The 21,746-nt window shown below is 35.8% G+C and overlaps 1 protein-coding gene across 5 annotated transcripts in view; it reads left to right on the forward strand.

The window, feature by feature from the left end:
- The window catches only part of LOC123259302 (transcription factor EC), a 435,681-nt gene that overhangs the window by 187,353 nt on the left and 226,582 nt on the right, over positions 1-21,746 (forward strand). The window lies entirely within an intron of this gene.

Here is a 21,746-nt window from a genome sequence, read left to right on the forward strand (position 1 = left end):
ATTAGTCGAGAAAAGCTCAAAATTAGCATTGGTTTAAAGGTTTATATATATACAAATATATACATATGTAATATAACGCGGCTTGTGGACACGATAGCGTGTCCATAAGAATTAAATTCAGTGAAATCTGCCTTCCATTTCGGGTGTGGCCGAATGGCGTTCTTTTTTGCATGTAATCACAACTCCCGAAAAAATTGACGTATTGAGACCGTTTTTAACTTCCTGCTAAGAAGATTGAAAATTAAAAAATATCGGAAAGTTATTAGTTTTACTCCGTTTTTCGAAAATCGAGTTTTCATCAGATCTCGACGTTTTGAGGTCTTAGGATGCTTCCCTGACGATTTTTACGATTGTGTGTGTGTGTGTGTGTGTGTGTGTGTGTGTGTGTGTGTGTGTGTGTGTGTGTGTGTGTGTGTGTGTCACACAAAAATGTTCGTGGAAATGGTCAGAATATCTTTCTAGGACCTCAAAAGGTGAAAATCTGATAAGAACTTGATTTTTGAAAACCGGAGTGAAACCAATAACTTCCTGATTTTCTCGAAATCATTGATTTTCACAGCGAGAAGTTAAGAAAACTTAAATTTCAAAGAAAATTCATATATCAGAAACGAATGGTCAAAAAATTTACAAAACTGTTTTTAATTAGCCTCAAAAACATATGGAATTTTTTTTTAAATAACTAGCTGTTACTCGCCCGCTCCGTTGGGCGCTTTATAGAATTGCATTTTTAGATCTAGACTTGAAATTTAATTAGAGTATTGTTATGACTTGCACAGATTCCCAATTCTATCGAATTGGCATGCACCTTTTATCCATGTAATTATTCTAGCTAATATTAATTGTAACTTTCAATGTGCAATCATTATAACATTCCCGTATCTTTCTTACAAAATGAATAATAATTAATATGAAAAAAAAAATTTGTAATGAGCATTGAAAGTTTTAGATAAAGAAATTGCAGGTCTCATAAGTGAAGAAATCTGTCTAGTACACTGTAAAAAAAACCGGGGTAAGTCCAAAGCGGTGTAGGTGTTAAAATTTGCGGTGTTAAATTCCAACACCGAAAGCGGTGTTAAAATAACACCGCTGCCGGTGTAAATATTTTTTTCCGGTATTAAAATATTTTTTGATGTTGAAGTTATTTTACTCTGTGAATACTTTTATTCACTAAATTACTACTATTGGGCAGTATATTCATTAATTCATAAAACTATTAATTATTGAAATGGTAGGTGTAAAATTGTATAATTTTTAAACAAAGTCTGTATTACATAGGTAACAATTTAAATAACTACAAACTGAAATTAAAATTTGTTCTGGATGATACTCATAGACTTTTTATATTTTTTTATGTCATACATTTTTTTTTAACTTTTATAGGCACAATTTTGTTTATTTTAGTAAAAATCATAAAATTTACACCGGCCCACAAAAAAAAAGTGGTCTGTACTTTTGACCGGACCTACCTATCATTATGTATTTTGACGTGCTGAATCCGAATCTGAAGTCAGTTTTGCCCGCACACCCTCAAAATTATGAGTAAAATGCAAAAAACCCTAAAAAAGGCAAAAAATTGCGAAAAACTGCAGTCTTCGTTCTTTTCATTCTACTTATACTTCATTTTTTATAGATTTTAAAATTTTGTGAATATTTCAATTCTAAGATCATATTTCATACATTAAAATGCACCTGAGTCATTAACAATCGTGATTAATAGATTTTTTCTCATATTTAAAACTGCAATTTTCTCGATTTTTTTTTATTTTTTGAGATTTTTTTTTAATTTTAAAACGTCAATAGGGCAAGAAAACTTCAGATTCAAATTCAGTGGAACAAAGTACATAAAAATCATACTCAATCTGAATCCAAAAAATTTTTTTCATCTCGATAATTTCGATTTTTCATGATTTCTTTCTTTTTTTTCGGTTTTTTGCAATTTTTTCAAATTTTGACGGATCAAGGGGTTACTTAATGTTTAGATTTAGATTCAGTGAATTGACATACATAAAAATCATACTTGATCTGGGTTCACAACAATTTATTCATCGCTGTGACTGCAGTTTTTCGCAATTTTTTGGGTTTTTTTTTGCATTTTACTCATAATTTTGAGGGTTTACGGGCAAAACTAACTTCATATTCGGATTGAGCGCGTCAAAATCCATAAAGATAGGTCTTGTTAAAAGTACAGACCACTTTTTTTTTGTGGGCTAGTGTAATGAATACTACTTTAATATATTTTCTATTTATTTTTTTAATTTAAAAACTAAATTTTATTATGTTTTATAGATTTTATAATCTTGATATTTTAAATAGAATGGTTATTCCTCTTTTACACTGGTATTACTCCGTTTTACACTGATTTAACACCGATATTTTAACACCGGAAAAGTTACGCCGGTGTTATTTTATTTTAACACCGCGCGGTGTTAAAATAAGTTCATTTTTAACACCGCTCTTTTTACAGTGTATATAAACATAACCAATAGAATTAAAAAATTTATTTTAAACAAATGACAATCGAGTAGAATAAATTTAATAGTCACAATAAAAATTTATTATTTCTAAGTCAAAAAAATATAGGTTCCGGATAAGTATATACTTATACGGCATAGGGGTTAGTTATCGCTCTGGCAAGCGCGCGGCTCGGCTTCGATTCTCGGTTAGGATAAATGCTATTTTCAGTTTATTTCTTTAATTAGTAAATGTTAGGTCTAAATAAAGAGTCAAACGATCTAAACTTGCGTTAGCTCTACATTAAAATTAAAATAAAAAATGACACTTCAAAAATTTCTTTTTTTATCATTTTCTATCAAATGGTGTGGGCCAGCGTTCTCATTCCAGACTTAAACCAAAACTGGGCCAACTCTGGTTTACAAGCCTGACCCAGAGTTGTACAAAGTTGGGCCAAGCCTGGGCCCGCAATACTTTCCTACATGGGAAGATGATCACGCTTCTTTTATTGAGCAGTAATTTAATCTGAATAGCCTGACTTCAAGCTATTGTCAAGCTGAATAGCCTGAATTAATAGGTTCACATTCAAACTGAAATTTAGCCTGCTAGTCCTGAAAAGTGAAATAAAACCACTTTTCAGTCGGAGTTCAGGCTCATTTTATAATGTATTTTAAATAGCCGCTTTTTATTTTTTTCAAACGTTGGCTAGCAGCTTATTCAGTTCAGAATAATGCTGAAACTTTTCGACTCGGGTATAACTATAATAAAGTTTATAGTAACAAAAATTTTATTGTATTGCTACAGTTTTGTTCGAGATAAAAAAAAAGGATGATTGCGCTCATCAATTATCTTAAAAATTTTTCAACTATTTACTTTTTTTTCATTTATTATTCATTTGAACTAATAATACGTTGTATACAAGATAAAAATATCAGGAATCCAAAAAGTTTGAAAAGAATTAAAACAAAGCAGTGGTTTGTAAATTATCCGTAATTAAGGCAGCCACATCGTTGTCCTAAAGGAAGAAATCTATGAAGAATCTAATATAAAGCCGCAATAAAACTAGTATAAGAGAATTTCTATCATTTTAACTTGTCGTTCGAAGAATCTTAGATCCGAACAAAAACAGTTTCACTGTAAAAAATTGCGCCAAGGCCACGTTCATAAAACTCATCTCAATAACATTTGCACTTTACAAAAAAAATTAGGCTCGTTTCAATAATTTTCATTCTCTACAAAAAGATGTGAAATACTAAAAAATACCAAGAAACCGTCATAATGTTGAAAAAATTGAAAAAAAATTTGTTGAAAATTAAAAAATTAAAAAAAAAATTTTTTATCGTACTTGGCGCGCGTCATGGAGTACCCCAAATTTTTTCGGAAGAATTTCAACTCAAGAAAAATCGATTTCGCTTGTATATATATAATCATATTATATATTTATATAGATTTCATTAGTCAAGGATACTGAACTCATTGAAAACATTGCTTAGTGTATTAATTATCAGTTTTAGTGAAAAAACCCGTTCTTAAAATTTTTTTTAGATCTTTAGTGAGAACAACTGTCAATATGGTGGTGTGTTAAAGAAATCTGAAATTATATAAAATTTTTGGATTCATTTTTTTTCAGCTTCGTCATAAATCTTTAATGAAGAACCTTATGCAATATTAAAGTTTGATATTGCTTCGTTTAATTGTAATTAACACATTTTGATTGGCACTCACACCGCATTGTCCCAATTTAGTCGGCCATATGTTTTATTTTTTAGTAAACACAATTCTCACAATGCAACCGACCCAACGTATGCATGCGTATCGACTTATATGTAGTTTGCATAACTGCGTATGACATGTCAATTTTACCTAACTTTTGTAAAACTTATTATGAAATAACATAGGTTGACTTACTTATAAATTTCTCAGCATTAAAAGGATGTTTATTTATCCTGAAAAAATTTGGGGTACTCCATGACGCGCGCCAAGTACGATAAAAAATTTTTTTTTTAATTTTTTAATTTTCAACAAATTTTTTTTCAATTTTTTCAACATTATGACGGTTTCTTGGTATTTTTTAGTATTTCACATCTTTTTGTAGAGAATGAAAATTATTGAAACGAGCCTAATTTTTTTTGTAAAGTGCAAATGTTATTGAGATGAGTTTTATGAACGTGGCCTTGGCGCAATTTTTTACAGTGAAACTGTTTTTGTTCGGATTTCAGTATTTTTTGTAATAATAATAAAAATTAACAATTTTAATTTAATACATTTCCAGTGGCAAGCTATCCCCTTTAAGCTATAGTTCATGTAAAAGTTATTCTTGCGTCGCCTGGCGTGTGTAATTGCAAGCTGTCAAATATCTTTTTTTCACTGTAGTTTCCGATCTATTATAAGATTAGCATGCATCCTTATATTATTTAGTCTCTGGCCGTTCGCTTTTTACATAAGAAAAAAGTTAAAATCTAAAAATCAGGGTCGCTATAGTTTGTGCTGATTATTTTTAATAATTTTAAATAGAAATTATAAAGATAATTAATAATAATCAAGTAATACGCGTAATAAAAAGCATGAACTACTATTATAAAATATCCCAAGAAAGTAGAACTCGAACAACGTTTAGTCTGTTGTGTATTTAGACTGGTTAATAAATATTATGTAAGAAATATCATCGTTTCAAACTTCGCTCAATTAACAAGTAGTGCCACCTACAGGCAACAATCATCAAGACGTTTGTAGTATCTGTACATTGCTCGAACAGAATTACTCAGATCTTGATAAGCTGACTTCCGAAGAAAGCAAAATCAAATAATTCTAGCTCTTTTAGGGCCAGTTTTTCAAATCAAGATAAAATTTTATCCAGGATAAAATTATGATGCCAGTATATTTATATATATGAAATATATAGATATATTTTATCATTAGATAAAATTTTATCCTAGATTGAAAAACTGGCCATTAAATATTGACTCTAGTTAATAAATACAACTAAATGAAAAGAAAGTAGATTTAGAAAAATACGAATGGAAAGTTATTTAATAATTAATTCTAGGGATTTTATATTAAAAAAAATATTTTAACATTTTTTGTTTTTAAAAAAATTTTTAATTCAAAGTTTGTATTTTTCCCGCGGAAATTGAATGTTTATAAAGTTTCAATATAAATCATTTACAGTATCACTTTTCGTACAATATCGAGCAGCATTGATAAAATTTTATATCAATAAGCCGCGAATACTTTTTAGCTCAGATTGATAAACTAAATGATCAGTTGTAAGCTTTTAATTTCACATATATTTTGAAAAATTTTTTACATTTTTGTAGTTGTGATAGTTGTAAATTTGAATTTAATACTTTAATACTTAATAATTAAAAAACAATATCAATGATAATAATGATAAACCATATTATCAATTTATTTTTACCATTGTAAATATTTTTAGTATTATCCTTATTGTCATTGTTAATATTGTCGTTATTATAATTATTATTATTTTCATTATTATTTAGTATCAATATCATATTATTGTTAGTAAATATCACAATTCGTAAACTTATAAATAATATTCGTATTTTGTAAGAAACATCATCGTTTCAAACTTCGCTTAATTAACAAGTAGTGCCACTTACAGGCTACAATCATCAAGACGTTTGTAGTATCTGTACAGTGCTCGAACAGAATTACTCAGATCTTGATCAGCTGACTTTTCCGAAGAAAGAAAAATCGAACAATTCTAGCTCTTTTAAGTATTGACTCTAGTTAATAAATGCAATTGAATTAGAAGAATAGTATATTACACATCTAGGGCAGTAAAATAAGAAATGTCTCAGATCACATGTAATTGTTGTCCGAGGCGAAGCCTCACATGTGATCTGAGGCTTTCTTATTTACTGCCCGTGGTGTGTATACTATTTTTCTCCTCGACGGAGGCGGAAAGCGGCATTTTCGTTTAGCGCAGCGGGAGGAAAATTGACGCTTTCCGCCCGGAGGTGAGAAAAATATATTTAGAAAAATACATATGGAAAGTTATTCACTAATTAATTCTAGGGATTTTATGTTAAAGAAAAATTTTAACATTATTTGTTATTAAAAAAATTTTCAATTCAAAGTTTGTATTTTTCCCGCGGAAATTGAATGTGTATAAAGTTTCAATATAAATCATTTAAAGTATGACTTTTCGTACAATATTTAGCAGCATTGATAAAATTTTATATCAATAAGCCGCGAATACTTTTTAGCTCAGATTGATAAACTAAATGATCAGTTGTAGTTATTATTATTATTATTATAGTTATTGTTATTATTTTATTATAGTTATTGTTATTATTTTATTATTATATTATGTTCCTGTATATTACTATCATATTATATTAATTATTAAAATAATAATAAATTTCTGTATACGTTATTACGTTCTATAGTATGATACAGCCGTATTGTATCTATCTATAATTAATCCCGTTCTACATAGTACGTTCACGTGCTATAGTTAATTGCGTGCTATAGTGAAACCTGCTCTTTTCTCATCAAAAAATATCCAGGATCTAAAAAACGGCGTTGCTATAGTTTCTGCTAGTGAATTTATCGAATTTTAATTAAAAAAATAATGACTAGTGGACTATAAATTAATTAAATTAGCAATTCACACCATATAGAATACATATTTATTATCAATTGCATCAAACAGTCAGTTAAGGTGGTTTAATAATTTTCAAACCTCACAAAACCGTTCTGCTTACGGTAAACACATTCGGTAGTCTGGCGCTCCGTTTACAACAGGATTTTTGAACGGACCTTGGCGCCAGATTCCACCGAATCTGTGGATCACTTATTTTATTCATAATCTTACGTAAATCAATAACGGCTGTAGAAAATTCAACAGATTTCGATTGTAATCTTTTCATTGTGACCATGACACTTTTACAACATCTTGCAATAAAACGTACGGTAAGATTAACGTCTTATAAATAAAAAAAAAAAAAAAAAAAAACGATGAGAGATATCATAAAATGCTTGGTTAAAATGCAATTTTTCTCTTTCCGTATCAAATATTAAATATAAGAGACAATGAGATGAATTAAAAACTTTTAAAATTAATTAAACAAAAAATAAAAACTTGTTTGTGAAGACTCTTACTTGTAAGGTGTTCATTGTTACATGACCGTTATAGAATCAGTCAGTTAGTCAATGAGGAGCGTGAATTGTAAGTATAGTGATACTTTTTACAATAACCGTTAGTCTAGCAACAGTTACCATAAAAATTATTATTATGCAACCATGATTTTAATTTTTCGTAACACTTGAAAATGTGACGAGTGTCAGCAAAAAAGTTTAATTTAAAAAAAAAAAATTTGTGGTTTTTACTGCCTAGTTTTTATTTGCCGAGTGTTTGGATTATTACAAAAGCGATTAAGAACTCTGTTTCAGGAAAAAATCTGTGTTCTCTGAATACATAATTCTGAAATTCCATAGAAACTGTTTTGGGGTTAGAATTCGAGAAAATCCATTTTTAGCTGAACTTTATATCATACACGAAGATTCCTACCAAATTTAGAGTCTGTAGATGTTACAGTTCGGAAAATAAAATTTTAGATTTTAACACCCACCCCCGCAATCCCTATCGGAAAAAGAATTTATTGAAATCCGTTTTGCAATGATCTCTACATGACAAATTAAAAATTCTTACCTAATTTGCAGCTTTTAGAAGCTGTATTTTGTTATTATTGTGTCTTTATTGTTAACATTTATTGTTATTATACTGTCTTTATTGTTAACATCCTCCCCTGCGATCCTTATTAAGGGTGGTTCATCGTAAAATCCGCTCTTAGATTATTTTTACATCACATGTGAGAGATTCTTGACAAATTTGGAGTCGACAAGAGCTATATTTTACAAACGGGAATTTTTCATTGTTAACGCTCCCGCAATTCCTTTCGGGGTTGGAATTTGATAAAATCCATTCTTAGCTGAGCTTGACATCATACACGAAGATTCTCACCAAAATTAGAGTCTGTAGAATTTACAGTTTGGAAATTAAAATTTTAGATTTTAGCACCCACCCCCGCAATTCCTATTGGAAGTAGACTTTATTAAAAATCATTGTAAGATGGTCTTCAAATGAGAAATAAAAGATTTTTACCAAATTTAGAGTTTTTAGAAGCTATATTTTGGAAATTAAGATTTTTTATTGTTAACACCTACCCCCGCGATCTTTATTGGAGGTGATTCGTCGTAAAATCCGTTCTTAAAAAATTTCTATATCAAATATAGAAGACTTTTACTAAATTAGGAGTCTATAAGAGCTATAGCTTGAAAATTAAAAATTCAATTTGTTAACACCCACTCTCACAAACCCCTGTGAAGTGAGCTATTGTAAAATTCGTTCGTATATTATTTCTACATCTCTTACAGAAAATTCCTACCCAATTTGGAGCCTGTAGAAGCTATAGCTCGGAAATTTGAAATTTTCATTGTTAACACCCGCCTCCGCAATCCATAGTTGAAGTAGGTTGTCATAAAATCCACGCGTAGATCATTTCTACCTTACATATAGCAGGTTCTTACCAAATTAGGAGCATGCAGGAGCTATAGCTTCGGAATTTTAAATTTGCATTGTTAACACCCACCCCCGCAATCCTTATTGGGGATGAGTTATCATAAAATCCACTCATAGATAATTTCTACATCACATATAGGAGATTCCTACCAAATTTGGAACCTACAGAAGCTATAGCTTAGAAATTTTTAATTTTCATTGTTAATACCCTCCCCCGCAATCCTTATTGGGGATGAGTTATCATAAAATCCGCTCATAGATAATTTCTACATCACATATAGGAGATTCCTACCAAATTTGGATCCTACAGAAGCTATAGCTTATAAATTTTTTATTTTCGTTGTTAATACCCTCTCCCGCAATCCTTATTGAGGATGAGTTATCATAAAATCCGCTCATAGATAATTTATACATCACATATAAGAGATTGCTACTAAATTTAGAGCATGTAGAAGCTGTTGTTTAAATACGGGAATTTTTCATTGTTAACGCCCTCACAACACCCTTTGTGGTTGGAATTTCATAAAATCCGTTCTTAGTTGACCTCTACTCGGCAAAACGAATATTCCTACTGTTACGTTCCCAAAAATACGTCAAATAAATTCTTTGAGATTTAAATAATTAAATACCAGGTTTTGACATAGTAATCGATCGACTCCTGGTGTGTCGTCGCATGAGCTTACTTGTTTTATTTCATTTATTTTGGACTTACCATTATGGGCCCCATAAATCAGCCCAAATAACCCCCTGGGTTTCTAGCCACTTAGTTTCAAACGGCGGGTAGATGTCGTAGTCCGTCTTTCGGAAGTACTCCTGGGAATAATACCCGTATCAAGGGTCTTTGATCGGGATGACGCCTCCTGGAGGGTGGTACTCGGGAACCTCTACTGGGACCAACTTCCAGGCCCTGGTGATGTCCGTCCAATAGGCAGGGTGGTTATTGCCGGCGAAGATTGACTGACCCTGCGAACCCTAGTACGGCGGTGATTTAGGCGAGTCTTCCTCGGCGGTCCGTACTACTCTCACTCGCGGTTCGACGAGTATCTCGTCGTTGATTATAGGCAGCAACGGTTTCGTAGCCCGCACTACTTCCACTCGTGGCTCAACCGGAGTTTCGTCGTCGATTATCGGTAACGATAAATAAAACGGCTGGGCCAAGAGACGGCGACGCTTTTGTACCGATTGACCCGATCAACATGATCGTTTTTCTCGAGGCATGAAGTAAAGGAAATTGGCGTTGGCGAAGAGATTGGAACCTGGTGGAACGCCGATAAAGCGTTCGCCCAGCAGGAGGGTTAGACTGGAGAAGACGCTGGCTAGCACTTCTGCCGAAGGATTTTTTCATATGGGGTAGAACAGCCGTAAGGCGCTCAGCCCCATAATAAGTGTAATAAGCTATATGTTCGGTATAGTTGGTTTATTTGATAATAGGATCTGGAGAGGTTCAAGCCTGAGGACAGAGCTCTCTGCACTAGAAAGTCTCGAGATCTACTGACTTGAATTAGCTCCAGATAAGTTTTTATAAACAGTATTTCAGCCATGTTTGCAGCTCAGGTTACTCCCTGAGAGAGTCATCGAGGCTCGGGTCCCATGCTGACGCAAGATGTTTGGACTATCCGCGGCCACGGTGACTCTCTGCCGATGTCTTATCGCGAGATTTCCGTTACCAAGCTGCTGATCAAGCCACCAGCGAAGCAACAGATATCTCTTAATGTGCATTCGGAGAATTAAATGAGATAACTTATTTAAAATATAATAACACCTACCAAATTTCAAATCTCTACGCCTTATGATTCCAGAGATATCGTGATGAGTCAATAAATAGGTGGAAATCTCTTATATATATATATATATATATATATATATATATATATATATATATATATATATATATATATTATTGTAAATAAGTGGATTAATTATTCGTGTTTGAATTAAGTTTATTTATAATAACAGTAATACAATTAATGTTAAGTAAGTAACCGACAATTCGACGTGCACGTGGCAATAGCTAGTAAGGCCTTTGATAGAATGTACTATATATATACTAGACGACGGGTAGAGTGCAAGCATGCGCACAGTGCACACTTACGACAGCGTAGGCATTGCTAAATATTCAACACCCCCTCTCAATGTCTACGTGAAGTGGCTTATATCAGCCCCAGGTTCAATCAATTACGAGAATGCTTGATGGCTTTCAGTGGCTTCGTAAAGATGTCGGCCAACATCTCGTCGCTGGGTACATGCTCCAATCGCAGGGTACCGTCTAATAACTTTTCCCTGATAAAGTGGTGACGAATGTCTATATGTTTCGTCCTTGAGTGATGGGTCGGGTTCTCTGCTATCGCTATAGCGCTCTTACTATCACTGAAGATAGTGCCATTCGTCGCTCCACGGGCTCCCAGTTCCTCCAGGAATCTGTTTAGGAATATGGACTCCTTGGCCGCTTCAGTTAGCGCCATGTATTCCGCTTCAGCCGTCGACAAAGCAACAGTTTTTTGCTTTCTGGCCTGCCAGCTGATTGCACCTCCGCCCAATAAAAATACATATCCTGTGTAGGATCGTCGATCTGTGGTGCTACCAGCCCAGTTGGAATCTGCGTAGCCTTCCAATTTATCTATTGGTCGTTGAAAATGTAAGGAATATCCTGAAGTTCCTTTTAGGTATCTTAATACCTTCTTCGCCGCTCCCCAATGATGATCGCTTGGCTTATCATTGAACTGAGCCAACACACTCACAGTGTGCGCGATGTCCGGTCTTGTGCCGACCGCTAGGTACATCAATGACCCAACCAATTCTCGATAAGGATATTTCTTGGTCGTTTTTCCTGGGTTCGTATTCCCTTCCAGTTTCGCTTCTGGGCTTGCTGGTGTATCTGTAGCATTACAGCTGTCCATCTGGAATTTACATAGTATTTCATGGATATATCTCTTCTGACACAGCTTTATTCCATCCTTTTGGTCTATCTCTATGCCTAGACAATGTCTGGCTTCGCCGAGATCTGTTAATTTTAACTCTTTATTTAATTTATTCTTCACGATGTTTAATAAGTCGTCGTTGTTAGTTATTGCTAGCATGTCATCAACGTAAACAGCGATTATGACTATGCTTCCTTGATGAATCATCTTGAAAACGCATGGGTCCGACGTTAGTGGTTGGAATCCCATTTTCTTCAATATACCTTGTAGATGGTTATACCACCTTTTGCCTGACTGTTTTAGTCCATATATCGCTTTCCTCAACCTACATACTTGGTTTTCTTGCCTCAATGCCTCTTGCATTTTTAATGCTGTTTTTTGCATTTCTGAATCACGTCTTTCACTGCGTACAATTTCATCCACGGCTTGAACTAGGAATTCTGGTAATTCCATGTACAGTTCCTCTTCGACGTCGCTATTTAGGTATGCTGTTTTTACGTCCCATTATTGGACTTTTGCTTCCAATTCGACGGCTATCGCCATCAATAATCTGACGGATTCTAGTCTGACAACCGGCGCAAACGTGTCGTGGTAATCAAATCCTGGTCGTTGCGTAAAACCTCTCGCAACTATGCGTGCTTTTCTTCGTTCAACGTTACCGTCCGCATCTAACTTGTTTTTCTGCACTGTTCTTGTTCCAATGACGTTTTTGTCCGCTGGTCTGGGCACGATTTCCCAGGTTCCATGCTCTAAATGTGATTTAATTTCCTCAGTGATTGCTTTCATCCACTGGTCAGCATCTGCTCCGTTTAAAGCGTCGTTTATTTGGACATCCGTATTAAGTGCCATCTGCTCGACGATATTTATCATCTCATCATCGCTCTCCTCCTGGCTGTCTGAGCTTTTCAGCCCTCTAGGTCTCTTTTCTACCTGTATTAATGACGAGTCCAGAGGTCTCTTCTGACCTCGGGTAATGTCATCGTCGAATACGTTGTCTTGGATGTCATCGTCTCTCGGTTGTTGTGGTCCGACGGTGGATGAACTATCAGTCCGGAATACTTTCTGCGGTCTACCGCGACTCCCTGATCTTGCTAGTCTGGGTCTTCCTGGCAGTCTTTTGGGTATTATGATCACCGCGTCTGCCTCCTCTTCTATTTTCCCCTCTTCGTCGTTTTTCTCCTCGCCGAATGGGGTCAAATCAACCTCCACATAGGTCTCGACCTCAGGTGCTTTTTGCGTTACCTTTGTATGTGGTTTTTCAGGAACTTGGTCCTTCTCTGGTCCTTTTAATGGGTCCACGTAGTCCTTCGCTGGCTCTAAATTTTCGTCGAAACGTACGTCGCGGGTTATCGACACCTTTCCACTGTCCAGACGTACCCTGTACGCCTTCGATTGTTGGTCGTAGCCGACCAAACGCCCTGCGCTGGCTTTTGGGTCCAATTTGCCGCGTCCCACGCTCTTGTCTAGAACGTATGCCCTCGCGCCGAACACTCTCAGGTGTCTTAAGTCTGGTCTTTTGCCATACCAAACTTCGTATGGTGTGTTTCCGCCGATACACCTACTTGGGCAGCGATTTCTTAAATAATTGGCTGTGGCCACTGCTTCTGCCCAATATGATTGAGGTAGTCCTGCCTCAATTAACATGCACCTGGCTGTGTCCAGTAGCGTTCTATTTTTTCTCTCCGCTACTCCATTTTGCTGGGGCGTATACGGCGCTGACAATCTCCTCTGGATCCCTTCGCGTTTCAAATACTCATTGAACTCGTTATTACAGTATTCACGACCATTGTCTGTCTGTAAAAATTTTATCCTTCGGCCAGTAAAAGTTTCAACTATATTTTTATATTATTTAAATTTGTCTAATACCTCACCTTTTGTTTTTAGGAAGTAGACCTCGCACCACGTGCTGTGGCTGTCGGCAAACGTCACCATGTACCTGGCTCCTCCGTTTGAATTCACCCTCATGGGCCCGCAGACATCTGAATGTACAATTTCTAATGCCGATTTGCTCCTGTCGACTCTCTCCGTGTATGGTCTAGCTGACAGCTTCCCGCGGCAGCAAACGTCGCATACGTCGATTTTTCCTTTTCGTGATAAATAAATTCCGGTCGCTAGTTGCTCTTCGAACAATTTTCTTACTCCGTTTTGGTCTATGTGACCCAATCTCCTGTGCCAGAGATTTAGTGGACTCCCAGCTGCTTCGTCGGACTTCGACGGTTTTACTGAGGTCTCTTTACCTGTTCGGGTAACGACTTGGACTTGTTCGCTTGTACTTTCTCGAATAAAGTAGAGATCTCCAATTCGATCCGCAACTAGGATTGTTTTACCTTTGGAATCTTTTATCGTCGCCGTTTTGTCGTCAAAAATTACTTTATTACCTTTATCTGTGATTTTTGATACCGACACTAAATTTGTTCGTAGACTAGGCACATATAGTGTATCGTGAAAATTTGCTGACTCACGCATTCCACCACTAATGGCTATTTTAGCCACGCCCTTAATTTTTGCTGTCGTTGAAGCGTCCGTCGCTAACTTCAATATTGAATCGCATGCCATTTTATCTATTAATAAATTCTCGTCGCCACACATATGCGTTGTACACCCGCTGTCCAGGCACCACTTCAACTTCGGTTGACCTTGAACTTTGTTAGCTGCCTCTCTGGTTTGTGATTGCACATAAAAATCTTCGTTTGTGCTCACTGACGCTCGTGATGATTTTCCGCCGCCCTTTGTACGGCAATTTTTAGCAAAATGGCCGTATTTACCACACTTGTAACATTTTCCGTGATTTTTATATTTACTGTCACTCGTGCGTTGTGTGTTCACATGCGACCTTGAGCTCGCTGCAAATGCTTTGTCATCAAATTCTTGTGAGTCATTAGCTCTGGCTAAACTTTCATTAAGAATCTTAATCTTTAAATCCTCCGGCTTTGGTAATGTGTCTCGACTTTCGATGACGCATCGGAAATTCTCAAAACTTGGCGGTAGCCCATGTAACATCATCGTTGTTAACAATCCTTCGTTGATTTCGATGTCCATGGCAGCTAATTTATCCACTACGTCAAAGAAGTCGTCTGGGTATTGTCGTACATCTCCTCCTTCGTTTAACTTCCGCATGAACAGCGACTTTAACAGCGTCGCCTTCCTCGCCGGGCCTTTTGATGCGTAGATCTGCTCCAGCTTTTGCCAAAGTTCGTTCGCCGTTTTACAATTTTTAATAGTTTTTAATTCTGACGGTGCCATTGCTAAAATAATACTTGCTCTGGCCGATTGATCTGCTTCAATCCACTTTGCGACTTCATTTTCATTACCACTCACTTCGTCTAGTTTCACGACACTTCCATTTGCATATTGCCACAATTTCTTCTGGATTAACAAGGCTTCAATTTGAATCCTCCACGTATCGTAATTGTCCTTCGATAACGCCTGTATGTTAGCGTTCGTATTCGCCATAGTTATATCGCGCGGCACGATGCACAAAACTGATTTTTATAATCAACGACGTAATATACTTTTTAACTTCACACAAAATTAATCTCACAGCTTCCAGAACGTTCTGGGCCCATAACCTATTGTAAATAAGTGGATTAATTATTCGTGTTTGAGTTAAGTTTATTTATAATAACAGTAATACAATTAATGTTAAGTAAGTAACCGACAATTTGACGTGCACGTGGCAATAGCTAGTAAGGCCCTTGATAGACTGTACTATATATATACTAGACGACGGGTAGAGTGCAAGCATGCGCACAGTGCACACTTACGACAGCGTAGGCATTGCTAAATATTCAACATATATATATATAACCATATATATATATATATATATATATATATATATATATATATATATATCTATCTATCTATATACATATAAGCGAAATACCACTGACTCATCACCAGATCTCCGAAACTATTGTACCGATTCATTTAAAATTTGGCATAAGTACTCCTTTTTCACCGTAAATGAGAGATAAGAAAATGCTCATAAAAGAAATGGTCCGTTGCTATGGTTACCGTTGCTATGGTTACCGTTGCTATGGTTACCGTTGCTATGGTTACCATTACCATGGTTACCATTACCATAGTTACCATTACCATAGTTACCATTACCATAGTTACCATTGCCATGGTTACCATTGCCATGGTTACGATTGCCATGGTTACGATTGCCATGGTTACCATTGCCATGGTTACCATTGCCATGGTTACCATTACCATGGTAACCGTTACCATGGTTAGCGTTGCCATAGTAACCGTTGCCATAGTAACCGTTGCCATAGTAACCGTTGCCATAGTAACCGTTGCCATAGTAACCGTTGCCATAGTAACCGTTGCCATAGTAACCGTTGCCATGGTTACCGTTGCCATAGTAACCGTTGCCATGGTAACCGTTTATTTCCACGTATATAGTCACTCATCACGATATCTCTGGAACCATAAGACCTAGAGACTTGAAATTTGGTAGGAATATTCTTTTCACCGAGTAGAAGTCAGCTAAGAACGGATTTAACGAAATTCCACCCACAAAGGGGGTTGCGGGGGCGTTAACAATCAAAAATTCCCATTTTTAAAATATTGATCCTATCGACTCCAAATTTAGTAAGAATCTTCTGTAAGAGATCTAGAAATAATCTATGAACGAACTTTACGATATTACACCCCACAGAGGGTTGCGGGGGTGGGTATTAACAATGAAAATTTGTAATTTTCAAGCTATAGCTCCTACAGATTCCAAATTTTATAGGAAATTTCTGTACGTGATGTAAAAATAATTTATGAACGAATTTTACGATATCCTACCCCAAAGAGGATTGCGGGGGCGTTAACAATAAAAAATTCCCGTTTTCAAACTATAGCTCCAATAGACTCCAAACTGGGTAGGAATTTTCTGTAAGAGATGTAGAAATAATATAGGAACGAATTTTACGATAGCTCACCCCACAGGGGTTTGCGGGGGTGGGTATTTACAATTCAAATTTTTAATTTCAAAGCTATAGCTCCTATAGACTTCAAATTTGATAGGAGTCTTCTATATGTGATATAGAAATGATCTAAGAACGGATTTTACAACGAATCACCTCCAATAAGGATCGCGGGAGTCGGTGTTGACAATAAAAAATGTTCATTTCCAAAATATAGCTTCTGAAAACTCTAAATTTGGTAGAAATCTATTATTTCTCCTGTAGAGATCATCTCAAAATGGATTTCAATAAAGTTTACTTCCGATAGGAATTGTGGGGGTGGTTGTTAAAATCTAAAATTTTAATTTCCAAACTGTAACTTCGACAGACTTCAAATTTGGTGGGAGTCTTCATGTATCATGTCAAGTTCAGCTAAGAATGAATTTTATCAAATTCCAATCCCAAAGGGACTGCGGAGGCGTTAACAATGAAAATCTTTCTTTTCAAAACAATAGTTTCTATGGACTCGAAGTTTTGTTGGAATATTTTATTTTTAATGTAAAAATCATCTCGAATAGGATCTTACGAAATTTCTCTCTCACATAAAAGTGCGGGAGTGATAGTTGTCAAAAAATTCATATTCTTCAAATATATTTCCTAGAGATATAAAATTTGATAGAATCTTAAGAGAAACAGGTAATTACAGGGATGGCCTCCAAGGTCAACGGATTAAAATATTTTCCTTTTTTAATAATTATATTTTCTTACCACAATCGTTTCTTTGGCAGCGGCGAAAAAGTCATTGTAAGGTTTCTAAAATTTAACTTTACATGTAGCTATATAGTCAACGGACTAAGTATTTTGCATACATTTTATTTTTGCTGATCACATAACCAATGAATTGTTCTTATTACGGGATCGCGGGAATGTAACAGATTAAAATGAAAACATTTTCTAAACACTTGAGATGCGGAAAAGAAATTTGGCTATTCATTTTAAGAGATTTCGTAAAATCAAAAATTAAAATCGTAAATCCAAAAATGATTATTCATTTTTGGAGAAAGCCACGGGAATGTTATAGTGATTGCACATTGAAAGTTACAATTGATATTCGCTAGAATTATGACATGGATAAAAGGTATAGGCCAATCCGATAGAATTTTGAATCTGTGCAAGTCAGAACAATACTCCAATTGAATTTCAAGTCTAGATCTCAAAATACAATTCTATAAAGTGCCCAGCGGAGCGGGCGGGTAACAGCTAGTATATATATATATATACCATCGCAGTGTTTGTGTCAACTTTAATAGTTTGAAGCATGTAAATGAATGCATCAAAGGTATTAAGAATAACCAAGTAAAAGTGGGTAAACTGATGCCTAGTGTAAAGCCTCCTGATGCTGATGCGGCTATATATCTCCATCGTAGGCATCCGTCGACCTTGTACAAGCTTCGGCAAGAGATACGTTCAAAATATCCAAGAATTCACCCAAAAAATATTTGGATTGCTCACGCTTTTGTGTTTGTCAGATATGCAGACGATAAGCCGCCTATTAAACTGAGACTTTCAGTGGGAATAGGTCCGCTGCAGGACTTAGTGCAATAACAATTAATTGCTCCCTCACCACCAACGTCGCCTAATGTTTTGCCAACATCTACCACAGTTTCTAAGGAATTACATCTTTGCCACCTTAATGCGCAATCACTACATAGCCACTTTGCCGAATTTAAAGAACGCATTCCTTTGATTTTATTGCAATTTCGGAAACCTGGCTAACTGATATTCCGTATTGAATTAATTTTTCTGCAACCGATGTTGCGCAGAGGAGATGTACGACAAGATTATTTAAGGCTTCCAGCTAACCATCTTGCTTTTTATGATAAGTCATTTATAGTATCAGCAATACGCGTTTGGAACACATTACCAGCAAATCTTACAAATCTTGATACTTTTAATGAATTTCGTAGCGCTGCATTCAACTATTTTCATAGTCTAGAATCGATTAATTAAGATACTATGTAGTTGTTTCTGATCTGAACGGATTAAAATTAATTTAATTTAATGTAACTTTAATTTATATTCTATATTTGTACTAAAACTAATACTATGTATTAAACCAATGTAAAAAAATGTAATTTTCTCTTATGTATGGCCACAAAGGATTACGATCTCATGGTCAAATAAATAATATATCTATCTATCTATATATATATATATATGCATGTGTGTGTGTGGGAGGGTGTGTATGTATGTATGTGACGCTCTTATAACTTTTGAACGGCTTGACCGATTCCATCGCGGTTGGTGCCATTCGAAAGGGCTTGACTAAACTTAGATTTGGAATACACTTTGGATCGATTTGGACCGGTCCATTTTAAGAAATCTCAAAAAAACTAAAAAAAAAAATTAGGAAAACTGTTGACTCTAAAGCCATCCCTGCAACTTCTCGCTAATTCCATACCTAGGCGCTTAGAATAGTACTTATGACGTTTTTGAGCTCTTCGAGCTTAAAACTCTAATAGCAGTTTAATAAAACACAATTTTTTGAATTTTCAAACGGCAATGACTTTTGAATGAATGAACCGATTTTTACACGATTGGCAGCATTTGACGCAGTTTTTAAAGCCCTATGAAAAATCTTAAAGTTTTCAAGTTTTAATCGATCGAGCCAGGAATTTCGAATTTTGATGAAAAAAAATTTTTTTAAATGTGGTTTTTTTCGAATAACTTTTAAACGGCTTGACCGATCAATTCCAAAAACTAATCAGCTTTTAACATCGGAAAACCATATCGATCGCCACCAATCCGGTCAAAATCGGTTGATTCGTTCGTGAGTAATCGTTGACGGAAGAAATCGTAAAAATTATTCTATTTCATCAAAAACGATCTGAAAAGAAATGTCGAAGTTATGGGAAAAAAATACTTTTTTCGGTTTTCTTTCGTTCACGATATCTCTCGAACGAATCAATCACACACACACACACACACACACACACACACACACACACACACACACACACACACACACACACACACACACACACACACACACACACACACACACACACACATACACACACACACACACACACACACACACACACACACACAACGAGATGGTCGTTTAGACACGTCAAAAATGGTTCTCAAAACCATTCGCCGTGGACATGGGAGGAACAACACTGACGTCAACAAGGGCCCTTCGCTATTTAGGGGTAATGATCGACGAGAAACTATCTTTCCGCGAACACCTCGACAGTGTATGCAAGAAAGCCAGCAAGACGGTATCTAGCCTAGCACGAATTATGACCAACACCATGTGACCAAGAACCAAAAAGAGAAGAGTTCTTCTAGAAGCAGTCGACTCGGTACTGCTTTATAGAGCGGAGATATGGGCAGACATATTAAAGCAGATGACCTACCGGTGAAAGATAGCAGCAGTATAGCGGCGAGGCGCTCTCAGGGTTGCCTGCGCCTACCGCACAGTTTCCGAAGCGGCTGTACTGGTCATTGCGGGAGTCACGCCCATCGATCTATTAGCGTTCGAAAGAACAAAATTCTATGGCGCTAAAGATAGTGACGAAAACATGAAGAATGCACGAACGAGGATAAAATCGGAAACGCAGCAAGGATGGCAGGATCGTTGGACATCGGGAGAGACGGGCAGATGGACGGCGCGCCTGATCCAACATCGACGTTTGGCTTTCTCGGAAGCACGGGGACACGGACTTCTTCCTGACCCAGCTATTGACGGGACATGGGCAGTTCAATGCCTATCTTTTTAAGATGGGACTGCACAGCACACCAACGTGCAAATACTGCCCAGACAAAATTGACAACGTCGAGCACACGTTCTTTGAGTGTGACCGGTGAAAGGACTACAAAAGCAGTACTGATGAAGCTATTAGCACCACGCTCTCCCCTGAAAGCTTAATAACCTGCATGATTAAAAAAGAAGATAACTGGTCAGCTGTCGCAGGCTATGAGCAGCGTCTTTTAAAGGAAAAAATCGCAGAAAGAGACTAGTAACTAGGAGCAACCGTCGTGAGACGCAACACGAACTGGATTGAAGTAATGCTAACTCGGTCCCGATCCAGTCTTCTCCGTAACATCTATGGGGAAAGAGAGAGGAGGATGTTTAGTCGGTATTGTTGTTAATAATATTGACTTCCGAGTCCGACATACCCAGGACAAACATCTCGTCCTGGTATACGTAAATGTATTTGACCTCCTCTATAAAAAAAAAAAAAAAACACACACACACACACACACACATACAGCCACACAATTTTGGAATTTTGCTACAAATAATTAAATAGTCTTCATTTTTATTTTTTGGCTTAACGACAGAAATATTGAAAAATTGCAAGATCTATGTTACAATTTTATTCTTGTATACAAGAATGATGAATTTTTAGTAATTTCAAATATTTATCGAAAATTGCGTCAAATTATAAAAAATATCTTTTAAAAATATCATTAAATATCTCTGAAAATTTTGATTTTAACGACTTGGTGCCCAGAATCTTTTTTGTAGGAAATTGAATGCTCTTCAAGTTTGTCATTTACATTTTTTCTGTAGCTCTTGGCATTCACGAGATAAATGCGAAAAAACGCGAATTTCATGGAAAAATAAAGTTTAGAGGCCTGCACTACTTCGCCGGTTCGAGTTACGGCTTGGCCGCAATAGACACTTTTGTAGAACATTCAATTCTGAAAAAAAACCCGTCCATGGTCGAAGCAATGCTGTGAAATGCCACTGAGCTATAGAAATTTAAACATAGAAAAATCAAAATTTCTGTTTTTTCAGGGGGAAATCTTTAAATGCCTAGGTCGAGGTCTTAATATTAATATTAAGGGCTAAAACTTTTAGGGTATTTTTTTTTTGGGTACTTGCAACAAAATTTCACGATGGGACTGAAA

Source organism: Cotesia glomerata, linkage group LG2 (assembly GCF_020080835.1).
Source record: "Cotesia glomerata isolate CgM1 linkage group LG2, MPM_Cglom_v2.3, whole genome shotgun sequence".
Taxonomy (NCBI): Eukaryota; Metazoa; Arthropoda; class Insecta; order Hymenoptera; family Braconidae; genus Cotesia; species Cotesia glomerata.